The sequence below is a fragment of the Ictidomys tridecemlineatus genome, chromosome 4, assembly GCF_052094955.1.
Source record: "Ictidomys tridecemlineatus isolate mIctTri1 chromosome 4, mIctTri1.hap1, whole genome shotgun sequence".
In the NCBI taxonomy this organism is placed as follows: Eukaryota; Metazoa; Chordata; class Mammalia; order Rodentia; family Sciuridae; genus Ictidomys; species Ictidomys tridecemlineatus.
The window spans coordinates 201029553-201047230 of NC_135480.1; the positions used below are offsets into that span (position 1 = coordinate 201029553).

Here is a 17678-nt window from a genome sequence, read left to right on the forward strand (position 1 = left end):
CCAGGCCTCGTCTGGGCAGTAGGATAAGAGGAGGATAGAAAAATCCCTGCTTGCTCTCGGTGAGAGCTCAGTCTCCGTAAGACTTAAGTCAAGATCACAAGAGTATGGGTGGCCGAACCTCTTGCTTTTCTTCTAAATGTGATTTTCCTGATCAGAGAAGTAATTCATGTTCCTTGAAGAATCCCTATTCCTTCCAGGATTCCCCAACCGTCTGTTGAATGGTTTCCCCGCCCTGCACTCCAGTCTCTGCTGGTTCAGGTGGAAGCCTGCTGGCGCTTGGATGTCTGTGACAGTCTCCTCACTGGCCGCCTGGCCGCCAGGCTCCCTCTGCACCACAAGACTTTTCAATTCATCTTTCCAAAGGTTTGATCATTCATTCACTCACCAAATGTTTACTGAGAGCCCTGTGCATGCTAAGTATTATGATATGTGACTCGGGAGACAAATAGGAAGACTGACGCTCTAAAGCCTTCCCTGGCTTCCCAGAGCCTCCTGAACACAGCAGACTTTTTTCAGCCAAGCAATCAAGGCAGCCCACAATCTGGCTGAAATGTACCTTCCCACCCTCTGTCACTCCTTCCACATGTCTCCTCTTTCCCTGGGGAGCTCTTCCCATGCTCCTCAGACTGCACACGGGTCCAGGGTTTTCTGCTTCTGGGCCTCTGCTCATGCAGTGCTCCTTCCACCCTCGCCCAGAGTTGTCAAAATCTGCTCTCTCCCCCAGGCTAGCTCAAACTCCACCTTCTCCATGAATTCTTTTCTGATGGATCTCATTGGCAGTGAGTTCCACAATGGTTAGTGGATACTGGACCCTACAGCCAGGTAGATCTGGTCTCAGTTCACAGCTCTGCCTCTAATTTGCTGTGTGACTTTGAACAAGTGACTTTACCTTTCTGAACTCCAGTTTTGAACTCCAGTTTCTGCCACTCAAAGACTGTCACAATTCATTTAAAAAAATCAAATAATATGCTTAAAATAATCATGGCTACTGTTTATTTATTCAATTCTCAGGATGATATTCAGCCTTGCAATAAAATTGTTTAGTGGTTGCTTTATCCTAACATGGAGGCTCAGTGAAGGTGAGTAAAGTATTTATTTATGTCTGTATTTTCTCCTGCAAGCAGTATAGGCAACTGGCATGTTCACTAAATCTTGACAAGTAGATAACAGCTGGTAGGGACAAGCACTTACTATGTGCCAAGCATGGTATTAAGCACATCATACATGCCACCACATTTAAGGCTCATGACAACCTGATTTTCCATCCTATACAGATGATGAACCTAAGGCTTTTGGAGGCCAAGTCATATGCCCAAGGCTACACAACTTAAAGGCAAATTACCCCTTGGTCTCTAGAGTCTGGAATGTGGGCTTCTGAAGTTGTGGATGCTGCTGGTCTTCTAGGTCTGAGGGGAGTACCAGTCTAGCAGAGGTCAACCAGAGCAGGGGCCATAGGCCTTGTGTAGGGGACCACTGGGAAACCCACATAGTAATGGCTTGGGACAGGGCTGGAGGAATGGAAAACTATAGGCTTGGGTATCAAACTGGAAAATTCTGTTACATATCTGGCAGCCTTTTTGCCCCCTAATCACTGCCTATAGGGCGAGCTTTTCAAGAAGCTGGTTTCTGATGCTGTCACACTGAACTCGGACACTGAAGTTATTCCCAAACTGGGCAGTTTCAGCACTCTCAATAAGGCCTTCTAATTGGTAAGGATGTGGGATGCCTCCAACTGAGTTCTACCTCAGAGCATCTTGCACATGCTGTCCTCTCTGCCCAGCAAACCCTTCTCCCCATTTGTTCCCTCCTGCTGTCTCCCTAGGCCTCCTGAAGAATATAGATCAAGTGGTGCTCCAGGGAAATGCTCCCTGAGCCCAGTCCCCCATGTTAGCTTGGCTCTTTATGCCACTGTGCCGCGTGTTTTCTTCAGAACAGTTACCACAAGTAGTTTATTGCCTGCCACTAGACTGTAGACCCCAGAGGGCAGGCCCAGACCCTGCCATGCCACAGTACTGAGGAAGAAGCAAGAGCTTAATGAAAATTTACTAAACGAATGTGAACAGGTGCCATGTCCACAGGAAGGTGATGGTCAGAGAGGCTGCATGACTGAACCAACATCACACTGCTCGGACATATCTGCAGGGGCCACTGCGTGACCCATTTCCTTTCTTTGCAACATCTATGAATTTGGACAGTTGTGTCACAATCACAGTCCCTACTATCTCTTGAGCAATGTTCACATCTGACCTGAGAGGCTGGCTAGAAGTTTAGAGTTTAAAATATAATCATTCACTTTTTCCAATCTATATTTTTACTGACACTTAACTGCCAAAATGAGTTTATTCTTATTTTAGAACATTTTTATACATGAGAATTATAGGAAATTTTAATAAAATATTAAAATTCTTTAATGTTTAAAAAGTTGGTTAAAGCCTTCTTTTCTGAGAAAATGTATTAGATATAACTTAGTTCTTAATTCCAGAACTTCTGTTTTCTTTACTAATTAATATTTTTTAAATATTGTAGGTATTTGATTTGGAAAGAGGTAACAGCTCATTATGCTAAAATGCCAATTACTAAAAGAAAAAAAATCCACACTTAAGATTTTTACATTTTATGATGTTGGATTAAAACCAATTTAAAAATTACTATAACGTGACATATAATTTTTTACCGAGCAATCTCAATGCCAGCTGCTAATAAAGCATCTTAGCTGTAAATGATAATTCAGATGCTTTTAGATAAAGTGGTGCATAAATATGGCTGGAAATTGATTTAGCTTCTTACAGAAGCTACTGAAGAATGACATATTTTGTTTAATACACCAGCTAATGTAGTCCTAAAAGCTCAAACAAGTGCCAGTTTTCACTCCTAAATTTGCTGTGGGAGATTAATGAAAACTTTATATTTTGCTGAAATGTTAATAATGGGCAGATGAGATGATAGGATTTTAGTAGAGGTCTTAAAGCTACGGAATAACCAGCAAGGCTTGTCAATTTCCTTATATTAATTTTGTTCAAGCCTTCTAGAGCTGGAGCCGCTCAGCACACTAATGCTCTGTGCATTGACCTTCTACTCTCTGCCAGTGTAAATTCATATCCCATTTGAGGACTTAAGTCACCCTGATACTCGAGTGAGTTCTGAGCCTTGCTCCTGCTGACAAGGGGTGTGTTTGCTTTTATGATCAGAAGGGCGACAGCACCTGGAGAGTGGGGAAGTAACAGTCCTGCACTCGTCTCCAGTCCATGCTGCTTGCTCCAAAGCAGGTGAACTGCTGCACGGGAACAAACGCTGGACTTGGGAGCTCTAGTGCCATTTCTCAAATTGGACCCAGGAGTGCCTCTGCTTGGAGGGGCATATCTGTGTGTGCATGTGACGTCCCCGCAGCCAGCAGTGTGCAAGGCTGTGGGAAGGCGGGGGGCGGGGGGGGGGCATGGGGTTGTGGGGGGGCAGCGTGGTGGTGGTGGTGGTGAGGTGTGGTTGCAGGCGACTACAGAGCACGACAGAAACAGGCAGAGAGAAAAGCCCACAGAAGAGATATGCCACGGACACTTTATCTAAAGACCACCATTTGAAGAAAGCATTATATCAAAAGTTATGTTTTCGGACCAGAAATGTTCTATGCCTTGATGTAAATGTCTTTAATGTATGTATTCTTCTGGAAAAGAGTGAACCCAACCACACACCAAAGATGCTTGGGACTACACCACTGGCATATTAAAATCATTATTGTACTATAAACTTCACATTAAAAAACTCACTTGTGTTTGAGAGAAGCCATTTTTATCATCTTAGAAGTGAAAAGTAGGGTGCGCCAGAATGTCTTAAAAATAAACATACCAAAAAAAAAAAAAAACCCCACTCCCTAAACCATTAATTTAATTGAAATATAACCTTTTGTATTTTGTTAAATTAGCAATTAAAAAGGTCACAAGCAATTAAATGAAACAAAAGCCACACTGTGTTCATCTACATTAATGCTGAACTGGGTCTCTCCCTGAATGACAAGATAAATTGTAATGGTGCCTTCAAAGACTTCACGATGTATTTTGTCAAAGTCGGGAGTGTTAATGTCTCTATGTGCCATGGATTACCATAATGTATCGTGTCAAAACGCTCGAGCTGCAATAACTCATAGATATATTGTGATAGATCAAATTTGGGGGTGGGGCCTATTACTGATGGGGACCAAAGCTCAAATGAACTGACAGGCTCTGGAAATAAGACAAGGGTTCTTCACAGTGTGGAAAGGTGAGGGGTAGCAGCAGGCAGAGGATCCAGAGAAGTGGTTTAACCCTGTGGAGTGAGAAACAGGAAAGAGGAATGAAGGAATGAAGTCAGGCCCTTGTCCTAGGTGAAGAATGGTTAAACAAGGATGGGGCAGGAAGGGATAAAGGGAAGCAGAGAGGAGGAAAGGAAGGACAAAGGTGACTCTGGGGCCTGCAGTAAAGAAAGAGGAGTGCTGTGAGACAGCAGGGAAGTGGCCTGGGCTCAATTACATTAGGTGGGACATGAATATAGAGTTCAGCAATGTTGATTCAAACCCTGACTCTAGGGTCAAACTCTTTCCCAAGAGCCAACTTGCAGAGCTGGGACAGACTACCGGCCTCTAGAGTCTGCCCTCCAGTGCTCCTTTCCCTTCCTTTGAGTGGTGCTGTAGGCCACTCCTTCCCCACCCACCTCACTAAGCAGAATAAGGAGACTAAAGACTTAAGTAAGGGTAAATTCTAAGTTGGGTATTCTCAAAGTGCAGTCAGGGACCCATTATGGGACATATCCCCAAACCCCTTTCAGGGGGTGTGTAATTTCAATACCATTTTCAGAATAATAACAGGAAGACATCGTTTGCCTTTTTCATGCTCATTCTCTTATTAGTGCATGAAGCAATAAATAGTTCTGATTCTACATTGCAAATAATTTTTAAGAAACTATCACTTGAGTTTGGGTACCATGGTTGTCTGAAAAGGCTATTAAAACACTCCTCTCTTTTTCAACAATTATATCTGTGTTATGACAAATTTTCTTCATATACTTCAATCAAAATAATGTATTCATAACAGATTGAATCTTCTTTAAGACAGATATTATAGAAACTTGCAAATGTACAATAGTACTACTCTTCTCATTAAAAATTTTAAGGGAAATATATTTTTCATAAAATTTGTTATTTATGTTAATGTTAAATGATTAATTACTGCTATATAGATAGATAGATAGATATAATCCAATAAATAACAGTTCTCCATGGGCTTCATTTTTGGTCTTGTTTGGTGTTGGGGTAGAATTCAGGGAGCTGTACATGCTAAGCCTGTGCTCTACCACTGTGCTACATCCCCAGGCCCACCTCCATAACTTTTGGTTTTGGTACTGGGGATTGAAGTCAGTAGCACTTAACCACGGAGCTACACCCCCCAGCCCTATTCTGCATTTTAAAGACAGGGTATCACTGAATTGCTTAGTGCCTCGCTGTTGCTGAGGCTGGCTTTGAATTCGTGATCCTCCTGTCTCAGCCTCCAGAGCTGCTAGAATTACAGGTATGTGCCATAGCGCCTGGCTCACCTTGATAATTTTAACGGTGTAAAGAAGTCCTGATACCACACACTTTGAGAGCTGCTGACTTGCTTGGTTAGCATAGTGTGCTTTTATTGTCCCTGGACCTGGGTTTGCACAACCATGATGGACAATAGTTGAGTAACAGCTGTGTGTATGTTGCCACCTGACAACAGCTGGAAGGCTTGTTCACACATCTAAGAATAGCTCTGCTAGCAGTGATGAGATCAAGGCTAGTTACAGCCAATATTGTTTTGAAGCTTACATTCTCCCACTCTTGGTACTGAGGACTGAACTATTTATAGTTCATGTGATTTTGTTGGAATTGAGGGAGACCATAGAGGTATATGATTTTTTTTCAAACAAGCAGGCACTGATCACTAAATCCAAGCTCATATGAACTTGTATATTATTGGCAGATTTTCTATACTCATAGATATAAGCTACATGGAACTTAAATCCATTTTACAGTTCAATGAGTCTTAGACCAATTATAAAAGGCCCTAATCCAGTGTAAACTAAAGCAACTTCAGTCTCCCTTTTCCAAACAGCTCTGTGCCAACTCTAAAACTCAACCAGGAAATCAACGGCTACTGTTACACCCCTACCTTTCATCTCTCCATAGCACAATCCTGCTGACCTCTCCTTCTAATCCAGAAAGAGTTACCATCCTGCCACACGCCCAGTGTTGTGCCAGTGCTCAGGAACTCAAGAGGATGGCGAGCATCTCCTGTCATTGGAAGGGGGTCCAAGCAATCCACAGGGGACCAGGATGGGGAAAACAGGAAGTGCACAAATGGTGAGCATGCACACAAGTGCTTGTTTTTGGCTGCAGCAGACAGAGTGTGGAGGGGAGCCGTGGAAAATGAAGTGGCGGGGCAGGGAAGAAGAAAGTTCTTCAAGTCAGGGGCAACATTCAGCTCAGGCCCGGACTCACAATAAAACACTGCTGTGCGAGGAACTGCCTGAGCGAAGGGCAAGTGAACCATCCTCCACTCCACAATCCCAGATCCCAGGTCCCAGCAGCAACTGTACAAGCAATCACCCTGTTCCTGCCAAGCTGGATATGGCTCAGGTTATATCCGCTGGAAAGGATGCCCTTTCCACTCTTCAAAATTTATATACTTCAAGGTCTAGTCCAAATAGAGCCTTCCCTGGTCCCCTGAAATGTGCAGTCCTCTATGGAAGTCTCTCATGGTGAGTCTCTTACATTAGCATCCATAGTCTCCTTGTGAGCTAGACCCTTGCAGCCAGGAAAATTCTGCTTCACATAGCACAGTGTCACCACAGATGTTCAGTAAATGCTGCCAGTGGAATGAACAAAGTTTGATGCAACCACAGACTTCAATGCAGTGAAATTTTATGTTAACCATAACAGTACTTCAGGTTTACACACCATTCCTTGTACTTACCATGGTTAATAGAACCTAACATGCCATTTAGACTCCTCAACAGAATGGGTGCACTGAGAACAGGGATCCTATCTCAATAGCAGCATTTCCTGAGAGCTTATTGTATGTCAGACACCACGCTTGGCACTTCAAACACATTCTCTCACTTAATTTTCTCCAAGCTCCTTTATGTGGGAGAGTATCCTCTGTATACAGGTGAGAAAAAAATGAGGCTCAGACTGTCATGCTGCTCCTATGGCTATACAACTAGTAGAAGCTGAAGCCAGGAACTGAACCCAGGTCTAATTCCAAACCTGTGCCCTTAATCGCTACATAACCCCTGTGGGTAAAACCATTCCTTTGATGGGCTGCAATATACAACTGTATGAGCCACAACAACATCTAAGAACTCAATTCCGCCTAGCCCTGCCATAACAAAGGAATCAGGGATAAAACTTAACTGTTGACTCCTTCAGTAAGACTCAGAGCTGACTGCATAAGTGAGTCATGGAGAAAAACTCTTCCTTTGCTCTCTGCATCCATCACATTTTTTTCCAGAGGCAGTTTAGGTCCCCAAAGCCTCATAAGCCCAAAGCTTCTCTTCTATTAAACACTTCCCCTTCAGCTGCTAGTCATTTTTGCTGGTCTCTAAAAAACGATCAATAGGTGATATACAATAACACACAAACACCTCTGCAGTAATCTCTTAGAGCCATCAGGATCATGCAGTAAGGACAGATGCTTCACTAGAATCTGCTATGCTCCAACCAGGGCAGGGATCCTTGCTGTCCCAGGGTTTAACTGATTGGATTCTCAGAGCCAGTGCCTGCCAGGGTGGAGGACTTTCCACATGGAGATTTTGGATCTCCCTCAATAATTCAAGGTAATCTTGTTTTATGAGGTGATCAGAAAGAAACAGTTTCAGATTTATAGAATTTCTAAAACAATCAGAACGTGGAAGGGGTCCACAGGCTCTGCACTCTGGACCTGCCTATTCCTCGGGCTCACCCTGCAGCACCCGCCCCTGCTCATTCTGTTGCACACATTTATTCACTTCCAAGTGTGCTGAGCTCCTTCTGGTCTCAAGACCTTCAGATGAGCAGTCCTTTGGCCTGCAACATTCTTCTCCTACTCATTATTTAACTAGTTTTTTTCTTTCTCAAGGAAGCCTTCCCCTGCTGCTCTCACCAGCTCTAGGTCCTGCTAACCACTATTCCACCTGTGTAGCACTGATTACCACCTACCAGCACCAGAACAATGGCTGGCCCAGAGGAGGGCTCCAATGTTAACACTGGGGAACAGACGAACAAATATGTGCTCCAAGCACATCCAACCAGCCTTTGGAGGATGTATCGTGACCACTAAGGGGTTGGACCTATACAGCTCTTTTCAGATTTGCTTGGAGGTTAGGATGACAGATTTCTCTTGACTTCCTCTTCCTTCAATGTCTTTGTTCCTATTTGAAGCACAGGAAAAGTAATGGAGTTTTCTAAGGAAACTGGCATTTTTGACAATTTACATGGTAAAATATCTAAGAGCTGTAACATCTGATCAACCCTGAGGTGTCCCTCTCCCTGACACTGGAATCAGTGAATAAGGACACGTCTGCTACAAGAACCTCACCTCCCACTCAGAGTCACTGCAGAAACGTCACCTGATGCATTACCCAAACATTAGTCAGGGGCTGCAGGGGCAGGAGCCTACTGGAGGAATGCAAATCTCTATGCCCTCACTTAGAGCCCAGACAGGGTTTGTGGCTCGTCAAACATGTTTCCTTACTGCTCTAATGTACCAGTGTATCGCTTAATGAAAGTTCTTAATTGTAATTCAATTAATTACATACACAGAGTCCCCAATTACATTTTCCAATAAGACATTGGCTGTGGTACAGGTCTAAATGCACTTAACCAATTTTAATATATTAAGACCAATTTCCCTTGAATACTAATTACTACCTAATGATAAAATGAAAAGGGGGGACCTTTTGAGGAAGGGGGAGGGTGAAAAATACAATTCACATGGAAGTTCTCAGCCCACACAGCAAAATTCAGATAATCATTACTGAAGGAGGTGGGGACATGGTGCAGGTCTGTTTCTTGTACAGGTCATCAAAGCTTTTTGTCCTAGGTATCAGCTACTCCATTGCCCAAAGAGGCCTGTGGAAAGTCCAAGAAGCTAGAGAGAAGGGAGGACTAACAGGGAGGGAAAAGGCTACCACATGCATGCTCAGACTAGCTGCGGTATCTGTGACAGGGGCTTGCCCTCTGTCTCAGGCACACAGATGCTTTATACAGTGCACCACAGTTCACAAAGCACTTTTGATGTACAGCCTTGTTGACTTGTTCCAATGGTTTAATCCTCACACCAGCCCTCCAGGGTAGAGATTACCATCACATTTTGATAGATGGAAAAATGAAGTTCACAAGGGAGAAGGACTTGCCCAAGGTGACTCAGTGGTGCCAAGTATTTCTCTTTTTCCCCCCAGACACTGCCTCCAGCCCACATTATCCAGATGGCAGGAGGTGGTCACAGGTATTCAGGGATAATATTTCTGTTTCATTTAAATTCTATTAGTGTCCAGGGAGCTAATGTGCAACATCAACTTGAAAAAACCCTCACCCATATAGAAAACTCCTTACCATGAATGCCCACGCCAAGACTTGTAACTGGCTTTCAGCAATAATTCAACCTAAAATATGCACCACGAGCATCACAAGTCATTTCTATTTATGAATTGAGTTTATTTGCACGGTCACATTTTCTTTTGTATTTGAAGAGTATTATTGTGGCATAATAAAAGAGGCTTAAAGCCCTGGTAATCAGGTCACATGACAGAAATTGGAGAGATTAGCAATTTGAAACTGAAGAAGGCAAAGCCTCCAGAAGCAGAGAGGAACCACCAGGGAGTCTCCAGGCCTGGCACACAGTTAAGCAGGAGGAGGAATTGGCCCATTATGAATAAGCATCAAAAAAAGGATCTGGAAACATCCCAGCATATGTGCACATTCATTCTCTGCATTCTCCTGGTTGCTTTTTCACTTTCCTTTTCTATTTAGTAGTGGGGGAGGGTCCAAATACCATCAAAAAGAAACCTCTGCAGACAAAGATACTCACCCAAACTCAGGAGGACCTTTCCTTAAAAATCATCATGTACTTGACCCTGAACCCCCAGTGAGAAGTCTGATGATGTCAGGGAGGTAGAAGGCTCACTCCATCAAGGGAAAGAGCCAGGTCTGGCTAGACATGAGAATGCACACCTGGTCCCTGTCTAGTGAGAGCGACAGTCTAGTATGGGAGTGGGCAAATTCATGCAATGAAATCAATGATCAGAGAGGGATTCTGAGCCCAGTGAGTAGTCTGGAGAGCCTTCTAGAAGGAACTGCCTGTCCTCCTCAGTCTTCAAGACAGTGAATGAGGACTCTCAGACTGTGACCCTCAGATGTTCTCCCTAGCCATGGGGTCTACCTGGAGGACCACACACCCTTCCTCAGAACACCTTAAAATAAGGAAATTAACAAGTTCATAAGGTACTGACAATAGTGGAAGGTCTTAGCATCTGTGAATCTCCTTCAAAAGAAAAGGAGACCCAAGGAGATGAAGCTGACGTTTACAAAGCAACTGATGCCTCTTTACAGCAGCTTCTATTAAGGAAATAAAATAATTAGATTCAGCTCTTTCACCAGACTTAATGGATAGAAGACACAGTTCTCCAGGCTCCTCATTATTATTTGTGTGACATTAGCAAACCACTTCACCCCTGAGCCCGTTTCCTCTTCTATAAAATAAAGGTGATGACCACACTAGCCTAAAATGTTATACTACGGCACCCATATCTCATGCAATTCTCAGAAAAATCTTGCGGAATAGATCCAATCATTTTCATTTACATAGGAAACTAAGGCTCAGAGGGGTGATACAATTTTTCTGAAGTCAGCAGTTACAAGTGGTTTACCCAAGGTCTGCCTGATCCTGGTGACTATGATTTATTTAAACACTGTGCTTAGCCTAGTGAGCGACAAACCAGAAAGACATGGTATCTGACACTTTAGGTGTTTCCTAAAGCCAGTTTAATTTCATGCCTATTTTGGCCCTGATGATGGAAAATTCCAGAGTTTCTCTCTTAAAGCTATGGAATAAATTGGTTCTTTCTTCAAGAACCTGTATGGGCTATCCACATATGATCAGTGGGAAAGGTTACCAGGAACATTTGGCAGAAAAGAAAATTGAGGCTGTTTGGTGCCAGGATTTATATAGAAGCTTGGAAAAGGATAGAAGTCTTCTAATGTTACATCCTCTCCATAATGTACTCATTGCTTCCTTCTGGTCTGATTCCAGCTTCGAGCAGACAGTTGGCTGAAGGATGCAGTAGATTATCAGACAAGAATCCAAACTGGAAAGCTCAAGGACTTTGGCTTGTCATTTTCTTATTTAGGCCAAGATCCAAGCACAAATGTTAGCTCTCAGTCCCGAGGCAGATACTCTTGTTGTATGAGCTTCATTTGCAAGCTTTTTTCTCACAATGCATAAAGACAATTGTTATCACTATTCTTGGGATGGAAAGTTTAGCAACAACCTGAGACTAGGCACTGGAATCAGACAGCTGTCTTAGAATTTAGGACAGTTACTGGCTGGCTAACTTTGAACAAGTCACAACCTTTCCTTACAACGAGAATGTCTTGCAGGTTAGTTATGAAAACTAAAGAGAAAGCATTTTGCAAAATATCTAGCACAGGGCCTTACAATAAATAATTTAAAAAATACCCTTTGATGTGGATGATACAAAATATTGTGCCCTATCCTTCCTCTGAAGAAAAAAAAAATGAAAGGCTTTTATCTACACTTATGGCAAACAGTTCATCAAATACAAAGTATACAGCTAATCTGGGACACCAGAACACATTTGGAAAGTACCCTGCTTCTAAGTTCTTTGGTCCTATGACATGGATTTACAGACAGCCCCCTCCCAGCACTCTCCTTCCCTCCATCTGGATCACCCTTCCTTACATCTCCTTGAGGGCTCTGACAATTCTGTGAGTCCAGACCTCCACATCTGTGCCCATCTGCTCTGTCAGCCCCAGAATATTGTTCTTTCATTATTTATTAATTACAGTTAATGTTTATGGTACTTATTATGACCAGGTACTGTTCTAAGCTCTTTAAGATTAAAACTCACTGAATCCTTCTGTCAACTTGACAGGGCAGATCAACTACCCAAAAGAGATAAAAGTAAAGGGTCTAAGGTCCCAGAACTAGAAGGGGCATGGTCAGAATGTGAACTGAGGTAGGCTGGCTCCTCAGCACATTCTTTTACACAGTGCTTAATACTTACTGATCATAACTTAGCTCACTTCAAAAGTGGTTTTCATGGCCAGGCATGGTGGCACATGCCTGTAATCCCAGTGACTTTGAAAAGTGAAGCAGGACAATCATAGTTCAAGGTCAGCCTCAGCAACTTAGAGAGACTCTTAGCAACTTGGTGAGACCCTGTCTCAAAATAATAAAGACTGGGGATATAGCTCAGTTGTTAAGTGCCCCTAGGTTTAATCCCTAGTACCAAAAGTAAATAAATAACTACATTTTAAAAATGACTTTAAGGATAATGAGCCTGTCCTGATCAAACACACCAAGAGAAATGAAAAAAATTCAATTTTTAATATATTTTTCTTTGTTTTAATCCAACTTCTTAATTGGTAGCTACTGGAGAATAATACATCATTCTTGGCTGGGCATGATGGTGTAAGCCTGTAATCCCAGCTACTGAGGAGGCTGATACTGGAAGACCATAAATTCGAGGCTACACTCTCCAATTTAGAGAGAAACGTTTCAAATTAAAGATTTTAAAAAGGGCTGGGGATGTAGCTAAATGGTAAAGTGTCCATGGATTTAATCCCTAGTACCACAAAACAATAAATGAAATTTAACAATCTCTTTCGGTAAAAAGAACATATTGGGGGCTGGGGATGTGGCTCAAGCGGTAGCGCGCTCGCCTGGCATGTGTGCGGCCCGGGTTCGATCCTCAGCACCACATACCAACAAAGATGTTGTGTCCGCCGAGAACTAAAAAATAAATATTAAAATTCTCTCTCTCTCTCTCCCTCTCACTCTTTCTTTAAAAAAAAAAAAAAAGAACATATTGGGGCTGGGTTAATCATTTACCAGGATGTGTGAAGCACTGCTTTATTTATTTATTTATTTTTTTAAGAGAGAGAGAGAGAAATTTTTTTTAAATATTTATTTTTTAGTTTTCGGTGGACACAACATCCTTGTTTGTATGTGGTGCTGAGGATCAAACCTGGGCTGCACGCATGCCAGGCGAGCACCCTACCACTTGAGCCACATCCCCAGCCCCTGAAGCACTGGGTTTGATTCTCAGCATCACATACAGATAAATGAATAAAATAAGGTCCATCGACACCTAACAAAAATTGTTTTTAAAAAAGAATGTATTGTTTTCATAATTTACTTCTATTTTATAAGACTAGTTATAATATTCCTCTGATTTTCAGCAACTGTCTGCCTTTACCCTTGTAAATGCTGGCAAGGGCTTCCTTCATTAACAGTGATTTTGACTCACAAAGTGTAAGAACTACAAGTATCTTATAAATCCTTTGAGACAGAGATGCTGAGGCTCACAGAGGTCATACAACTAAATTAAGACTGTTCATACTTAGAAGTGAAATAAGAACTAGAGCACAGATTTCAAAGCTTTACCCATGAATCCTCTCAGCTTTTCTTTCCTATTTACAAAAGTTGGGCCTCATCCTAAAAACAAAAACAAAACTAACCTGAAACCACAACATATTGTGGAATACTGTGCTTCTACACAGTTAAAAAACTGGTGAATTTATATGTAGGAAAAAATGTGAATCAATATGGGATAATCTCTATAAATTGTTAAAATGATAAAAGAAAAGTGCAATAATATTTTGCTATCATTTGTGGTTTTAAAAATGGAGGAATACAAACATGAGTGTGTGCATGTGTGCTTGCATATACACACACAACTCTTCACAGACATGCCAGAATGACTGCACATGTACAGATGATCCCTGGAAAGATTGTACAACTGCTGTCTCTCGGAGGGAAACAGAACAGAAGAGGGAGGCTTAGTTTCTACTATAGACTTTTGTACTATCTGAAAAAAAATTTTACATGTGTATTACTTATCCAAACTATTTACCAAGATTCTAATAATACACTTTATCTTATTTGCATAAAAACAGGTCAACATTTTGAAACAGAATCTACTACAAAGTTTCTATAAGTGAACTACTTCCCCAAGTATGTTTAAGATGACAGCCTTAAGCTGGACTTGGTGGTTCAGGCCTGTAACCCCAGCAACTAAAGAGGTGGCGGCAAGATGATCTCAAGTTCTAGGCAAGCCAGAAAATTTAGCAGACCCTGTATCAAAATATAAAACTTAAAAAATGGCTGGGGATGTAGCTCAGTGCTACAGTACTTGCCTGGCATGTGCAAGGCCCTGGGTTTGATTTCCAGCATCACCCCCTCCCGCCCCCCACCAAATAAAAAAACCTGGGAATCTTTAAAGAATGAAGGAAAATGACAAGGAAGAAGGGCACCATTATCTATTTTTATCAGGTAAAGGATTTAGATAAGCAAGCTGCGAAAGCAAAGGCTTGTGTTGGCAAACCTTTCCTGTTGACATGTCATGACATGGTGTGGTACTGTGTATGTCTGTATAAATGGTTTGAAATTTCAATTGTCTCAAGAAGAGCACTAATGGATGTACTCATTCATATAGTCTTGCATATGTGAACTTGCCCTTATTTATTTATTTTTTTCCGCTTTTCTTCTTAGAAAGTCATGTATGCTCACTTCAGAAAATCTGGAAAGTACAAGTACCAAAAGAAAGGAAAATGAATTACCTGGAATCTTGTCAACCGGAAAAATCCTTCCAATTTTTCTTCTATATCTTTTATTTGCTTGTTTCATTTTTATGTTGTTGGGACTAGCCTATATGTGCTCCTTTTTATTCTTCTAATTTTCTTCCTTTAAGATTACATCAAAATTATTTCTCTCTTGCTCTCACTACTAAACTCTTGTGGCAAATCGTATGGACTGGAGTTTTATAATGGTAAACCAAGTCTATACTCTTCAAATTTGGGGATATGGCTGAAGCAGTACTTTAGGGAAATTTTACAGCCTTCAAATTTATGTTATCAAAAAAAAAAAAGCTGAAAAGTAATGAGATAATAAACATTCAACTCAAAAAAATTAACTTGGGGGCTGGGGCTATGGCTCAAAGGTAGTACACTTGCCTGGCATGTGTAAGGCACTGGGTTCGATTCTCAGCACTGCACATAAATAAATAAAAAAGACAAAGGTCTATCAACAAGTAAAATATATATATATAAAATCAACTTGGGAACATATAACTCTTTTAATAAATGCTGGAGTCAGTTTTTTAACATTTTGTTTAGGAATTTTACAGCTATATTTTAAGATTGGCCTTAAAATTTCCTGTCTTATATGGTCTTTACAAGGGTTTGGAACCACAATTTAAGATAGCCTTTTCAGATGAACTGGAGAGGGTAATCTGTTTTTCTAGACTCTGGAACAACTGACTGTAGTTATTCATTCCTTAGGTATTGGGTAGAACTAGCCAGTAAAGTCATCGTCCTTGGATTTTTTTTTTTTTTAAGTGGGAAGGTTTTGAATCACTAATTCCATTTTTCAAAACTGAATCTCAGCATGCAGGTTTTCTATTTATTTTTGTCTTTTTGGGTAAGTTGTCTTTTCCCAGGAATTTATTCATCTACGTTTTCCAAAGTTTTGGAATGAAGTTTTCAAGATAATCTCGTGTTGTTGGCATACTGACTACAGAATCTGTAGTGTGTCTCCATTCCTTTCCTGTTCCTTGTCTCTCTTGTTATTTTTCTTCCACATTTTTGATCCATGTCATTAGAGCTTTGCTAATTTTACCAGTCTTTTCAAAGAACCAAATTCCTTTTGATGTTTCAGAATTTGCTATTTCATTAATTTCTGCTCTTATCTTTATTGCTTCCTTCCTTTTATTTAGATTTCCTTTTAATTTTTTGAGTTGAATGTTTATTAGCTCATTACTTTTCAGTTTTTCTTTGGTAACATAAATTTGAAGACTGTAAAATTTCCTTAAAGTGCTGCTTTAGCCATAACCCCAAATTTTAAAATGTAGAATTTTCATTATCTCCCCACCAAAATAGTTTCAAATTTCTGTTACTTCTTTTTTAAGCTACAGGTTCAGAGAAGCTTATGTCTCAATTTCCAAATATACACAAACACTCTCAAACATCTAGTTGTATTTTTCTTGGTTTCAGCTTCATTTCACTGTGATCCCAGAGCATATCCCATATGAAACCCTGCATGATTCTCCAACGTAGGAGTACACCACTAATTATCCGACTACTCTTCTAATGTCAGATACTAGAAATAACATTGAAAAGTATTATATATAAATATCTGTTGCATTTTACAGATACTCTCAAGACAGATTTCCAAAAAGAAACACTGGGGAAAGCACTCTGATGCTGCTTGGTGCGCCAGCTGCAGCGCACTCCTTACACTCCTGCTGCCAGTGTTGGGGTCTCTCTCCCTGTGCTTTTCCACCACCAGGTTTCTGCTTGAAAGTTCTGGCTTATGGGGTAGGTAACAAGCACTACATTTTGCTTTAAGATGTTTACATATTAGGTTGTTGATAGGGAAGAACAATTTAACAAATGTTTATTATTTATGTGAACATTTTTGGATCACTTGGGAACCAGTGATTTTTACTGCTGTGTATTTACATACAATTTTTGCAGACTGTGCGGACACCAAGCTTTGAGACTTTGCTGCTGAATGCCAAGAGCACATTTCACACTCTCAGTGAATTGTGTGCATGCGGCTCCAGAAAAAGGTGTCAGAAATCCTGGTCGAAAAGCAGCAGTCTGGTCTGGTTTAGAGGGTCAGTGGTGTGACTACAGACCGACGACTCATTCACTCTTCAGTCTATATTTACTGAGCTCCTCCAGCACACGGTCTTTAGTGGGCTAGTGAATTAATGAAAGACAAGATGCTATAACATCTTTACAGACCTGACAGTCTAGTGGGAGAGACAGACAATGACTGAGAAAAATAAATAAGCATGTGTGTAAACAAATATACATATAATTATAAATAGAAATATTTATTTATATACACACACTTATAAATATTTATAATTATATATATCTATTTATAATAAATGTGTATATAAATAAATATACATATAATTGTAAATAGAAATGCAATGAATAAAAAGTAGTATGGCCTCTGAGAGTATAATGGAAGAGCCAAACGAGGGGTGGGTCAGGCTTAGGTGATGGGAGAAAGGGAGGTCATGGAGGCCTCTCTGAAGATGTGACATTTAAACTGAGGTGAAGGATGAGAAACCAGAATGGCAGAAAGAGTTTCTCAGGAGGAAGAAACAGCCCTTGTGAAATCCCTTGGGCAGGAGTGACCATGGACAATCTGTTGTCACACATCACTTATCCTCTGTGTCCGTGGGAGTACAGTGAAGAGGGATAGGAAAAATTCACAACCCAGAAGCTCTGAAGAGAGAAGGAAAGGAATTAACTGAAGTGTTAGAGAAGTGCTCAATATGGCTCTAGGAATCTCAACACTGCCTTCTGCTAAGTATTCAAAAGGCTAAAATTGTGTGAACTTGATGTCTGAACAGCGATACAGGCCCAGCTGTTTTACATACAAAACTGCCTTTGC

General features: G+C 41.1%; 1 protein-coding gene across 8 annotated transcripts in view; it reads right to left on the reverse strand.

Annotated features, from left to right (window-relative positions):
• The window catches only part of Mapkap1 (MAPK associated protein 1), a 231391-nt gene that overhangs the window by 39999 nt on the left and 173714 nt on the right, over positions 1 to 17678 (reverse strand). The window lies entirely within an intron of this gene.